The sequence below is a fragment of the Betta splendens genome, chromosome 12, assembly GCF_900634795.4.
Source record: "Betta splendens chromosome 12, fBetSpl5.4, whole genome shotgun sequence".
Lineage (NCBI taxonomy): Eukaryota > Metazoa > Chordata > Actinopteri > Anabantiformes > Osphronemidae > Betta > Betta splendens.
Window position 1 is genome coordinate 12,966,852 of NC_040892.2, and position 5,170 is coordinate 12,972,021.

Sequence of the window (5,170 nt, forward strand, 5' to 3'; positions counted from 1 at the left end):
ATGGATAGTGACATAATCAAATGAGTTTTATGTAAATGAGTTCCGATGAATCCAATGAATCTAAATTCATTATGTTTCAATTATCTAATCTGTTCTCACTGATTTTGTGTTTTTCCAAATGTAGAGTTTTTCTGTTTTGATTGTTAGCTACTTAATGTTGTCTTAACCCAGCTTTTGAACTTTTCATTATTCAGTAAAATATATAACCGTGTCACTGGATCCTCTAGTGTTCACTCCTCTCTGCTGTTGTAACACACTCATAGATAGACAGGCAAAATCTAAAAGTAAAATACTACTGTACATGTTCGGTTTGCACAGGAATTCACATTTCTGGGCTTTGGTCCAAATCAAATTCCTGATACTGGAATTCTAGTGAAGATTTTCTTACATCCTTTGTGTTTGCCAAGCCATTGAACGTTAATGACACCCTTTCATTTGACATTCTCCCTCCTTCCCACAGGGTGTTTGTAGGAATCTGTCCAGGAAACCCCAGGTTTCTGCCTTCATTTCCCTTCATACACCCAGGGTCTTGTTAATCTATTGTAAAGTAGTCCTTTTTCCTTTTAGCTGAAATGTTGATAGTACTAAAGAATATGGTCAACCTTTTTGAACATGAAATTAAAAAAAAGTTTAAAGTACTTTTAAAACAACTGTGCATATACCTAAGGTTCTGTTCAGTTTCTTTCCTTTGTCCAGTCCAGCTGCCTCTAAACAGAACCTTTGGAAAAAACATGACCTGGATGAATGAGAATCGTCACACATGATAGTCAACATGGGTTTTATTAGCTGCAAACATACATTGTTTAAACCGCATTGTGGGTTGTGTAAACACAGTCTCATATGCAGAATGTAATAAAGCTTTAGTCTGTCTTAGAATATGTTTTATAGTTGTAACCCTTTATGTACAAGAACTTCTTGGACCCCAACCTCATGTTTTTGCAACTTAACAAGAACACTGTTACAGTTTGTCCTTTGTCCACCTGGTGGTGCTTTTGTGTCTGTCTATAAAGTTGTTTGACATGACTCAACCTTTAGACTAGGGTTATTGTGTTGTGTACTTTCATTAATGTCACCTGGCCTGGCCTTAGGCTCTGAGTTAAGCAGGCCAGAGTAGGTTTTGTCCTTGAGAGCTGTGTTTATCAGCCTTAGTAGTCAAAAAATTCACCACTAACTAAATCAGGAAAATACAGTCCCACAACTGTTGTTTACTAAAGACTAATTTATTTAAATCTTTTGAGATGGGGCCTATTCTCTCTTTTTCTCACTTGCAGCTTTGTTCATCGTTCAGTGACTTTACCCTTTGTTGACCCCAACCAAACCCAGGTCCATCAGGTCTCTGTCACTGCCTTCATTTGACCGAGTCAGAGCCAGATGAGAGTTGGTGCAAAAAACAAATAAACAAATAAACAGGGAAGGATCAAAACAAAGTAGAGGACAGAAGTTACGTACTTAAACTAAATAGAAAATAACACATGAAAAGGAACATGATATATGGAGCTGTGAAGCTAGGAGCTGTGGACCTATAATACATGAAACTAAGAGCAGTGGAGAGGGCGTGGCCCAGAACAGAGCAGGGGGCGTGGCCCAGAACAGAGCAGGGGGCGTGGCCTGAGAGTGAGGGCTCATGACTCTATAGCTGCCTTGTCTAACCTCTACTGTACTTCCTTAGCCAGCTTCATTATCCACAACCAGTACCTGTCATTATCATCACAGCCTCTCTGGCCTTTCCTGCCTCTGCAGCGCCACCACGATCTGTTCTGGTCGCCTCTGCTGCTTCATGGCGTGTGCCAGCCTCCACTATAGCTCAGCCCTCTCACCTACTGGTGGTGCCTTTAGTTTTGGTATCAGTTCTGTCTTCCCTGTTGGTCTTTGTCACTTCCTGTTTGTTTCCTGTCGTGTGTCCAAATCACATCTAATCATGTCAATTACCCCCACTTGTCACCATATCATGTATTTAGGGTCTTCCTCCATGTAATGTATCCCTCTTGTCGGTCCATTAAATAATATATTAATGCAGCATATGCTAATTGTTAATCTGTCCGTCACTCCTGTGTTGCTTGTGTTGCCTTGCATGACTAGTTTATCTCTTGTTCTGTTGCATATCGTAGGTGTTTGTGAAGTTTCCTGTTCATTGTGTGTCACTGTTATTTTATCTGAGGATCCTGCTTAGTAAGAGTATATATTGTTATTAGTTAGCCCTTGCTTTGTACAGTGATTTTAAATTTCTAGTGTGTGTAAAATTTAGGTTTTGAGATTCTCCAATCTGTCTGGGATTATCTGTTTATGCCAATGTGCTCAGGTTTTATCCTGTACGTTCCCTCCTTAGATTCTCTTGTTTGACTTTAATGTGTAACCTATCAGCAAGTTCAATGCATTTAATTGCAACCAATTGGTGTATTCAATTTATGTTTTGTTTTTGTTACTCCAGCAGCGAAATAAACTGTCCTACAGTATGCATACAGCTCATGGGCCGTAGTTTTCCCCTGCCTTTTATTATAGTGACACATTTATTTCCACCAAGTACAGTATAAATGTAGCTCTCCATTCCTCTGTCAGACAAGACTTGATGATAAAAAAAGGCTCTAATGAGCTTGGATCAACTTCAGTGAATCAAAATATCTCGACTTTAAGACAATATTTTAAAATACAAAATTTTGATCTGTAATGACATGAAATGTCATAAAAACTGTCTCTTTGTTTTATCTGTTCCATTTTAAAAATTAGATAATAAAAAAAAACTTTTGATTTCAAATGAAAAATGTAAATGGAAAATGTAAATGTAAATGTAAATGGAAAGGTACACGGCCCGAAAATAACTGCTTGACCTGAAACATGAGCATCGCTGGTCATGGAACACAGAACAGGCAGCTTGATCTCAGTCACAGAACTGTGAATGAAACAATAATCCCACGACCGCAGCAACAGCAGAGGAGATAAATATGGTCACTGTGGCAGGTGGAAACAACCTGGACAGAAAGCAAAACTCAGTGTAAATGGAACCAAAAACAGCAAAGCAAAAACCCCAAGACTAGAAGTCGAGGCGCTGAATAGAACAGTGGCTCATGTTCTACCATCAAGCTCTTAGCTTTCAAGCTTTAGGTTAGTTTTCTGTTCACATTTATTTTAAGTCTAGTGTTAATTTCTGCTCAATTCTCCCATAAAAACCAGAGGAAATAAAAAGAGGAGACTGACAGAACACATCTGTCTGTCTATAAGGAGATTAAAAATAAAAATATAAAAAGTAGAATCACCTACTATAAGCTCACACCTCTTTACTGGCCTGTTTCCTATTACCAAAGTTATTAACCCTGCAGCAGTTACTGTTAAGTTACCACTCAGGATCTACCCTATTATTCCTGTCCCCAGTCTCAAGCCAGTGGACCAAAATGGGCTTGAGCCAAGTTACCAAGTTCAGCCTCTGCTCTTACAGTAAGTATTGCAAATTTACTCAAGGGGTCATTGTGTTTTGTTTATGGAAACCATCATTGATCACAGCCAGGAAAGAGTAATGAGACACAGACTGACCTTGTTTAAATGTTAGATCCCGTGGGATCATTTAATGTTACATTAAAGTGAGACTAGGACAAGTGATTATTGAAAACAATCCATTTAATTTTATGTCCATACTGTATGAAACAAAATGTTCTTATATGCAGTTATGATTACATTCACCTCATTTGTCTTGTCTCTGTGACAATCATCTAGCTTCTGTCTATCAGCTGCTCTTCTAGTCCTCTGCTCATGATCCTCACCAAGTTTCTTGCACTGATATAGGTTTTCCACTGACCTGACCTCCAGTTCTTTCCTCCAACTATGACAAACACTTTGCCAGTTGCTGCAACATTAACACTTATTTAGTAAACAAAATTCCCTTTTTTAAATGAGTTGTGTTTCCGGGTTTTATGCATTTTGCGTTTCTTGCATTTTTGAATCATGGCTAAACTTTATTGTTCAGATATAACAGCGTGGTTCTTATAAGTAAAGCTGGAAAGCAGAAGTGATAATTAGATCAGGCGTGTGTTTAGGAGCAGAGCTTCCTTAATGAAGCTTTGCCTTAGCAGAATTAGCAGCATTAATCTATACGTCTTGAGTGTAATGTGAAATTAAATAAAAGTAATTGTTCCCTTTACTGCACAATATTTAAAACACAGGTTTTGTCATAATTTTCACATACCCGTAAATGTCCATTTTATATTGTTGCTTTACCCTAACCCTAATAATATTTTTTTAAATCTCTGACATTATTATACTGACCAGTTTGTCCATGTGCTCCCTGCACATTATCCTGATCATGTGCCAGTCACTCCAGTTAACACAAAGTTCGTGGGTGCAAGTGGGCCACTGAGAATCAGGCGCAGCTGGTATGTAGGGAGGAGGGGGGAGTCAAGGGGGGTGACAAGTCTCTAATAGACTAAGTGATGGATGTCTGACTGCTAAGCTCCGCTATAAAGGAGCTGAAGACGCTAATGAGTCACTGGCTAAAACCTGGTCTGGATTCACTGGACTGAGCTTGGCTGTGGTCAGCTGTGCATTCAGTGGGTTTAACATCGTCTGCCTGTAGAAAAGGCGAGTTTGTGGCTCTGTTTCTGTCCGTAAAGTTGCTCTGAAGCCTCAGTTTAACTTTTTTTCAAATGTGTTGTGTACTGTGCTCAAAGGAACTCACTGCATTTTTACCAGAATATGCAGTTAATCCAGGTTCTTAACAGCAGTATGCATTCAACAAATCCTCATTCAAAGGGACGTGTCTTTGAATAATGTTAACGAATCAGCTATAACTTTAACATCACCTAGTGGTGAAGCTGAAATAATACCTCCCAGCACTGTTTTTGTGGCAGACATGTAATTGGTGATTTCATTTGTGATTTGTATGAGGTCTCTCTCTCCACCAACATTTCTCTCTGTTTCATCTGAAAAAAAAAATCATTCTCCATCAAAACTGCCTCAGACCCACAGATAGCAAGTCAAAATGGGTGAAGTAGCCCTTTAACCCAAGGCCCATGTACAGTACATGAAGGTAGGAAACTGGTGAATTTAATGTAAATGTAAAAGTACTGGTCTTGTTCTAACAGGTGAACAGACAATAAAGCAGCTTTTGTTATTTATATTATAAGCTACTTTTTAATGCTTTATTTTTAGGAGGTAGTAGAACTTGCCGTTTTAAAAACCTGTG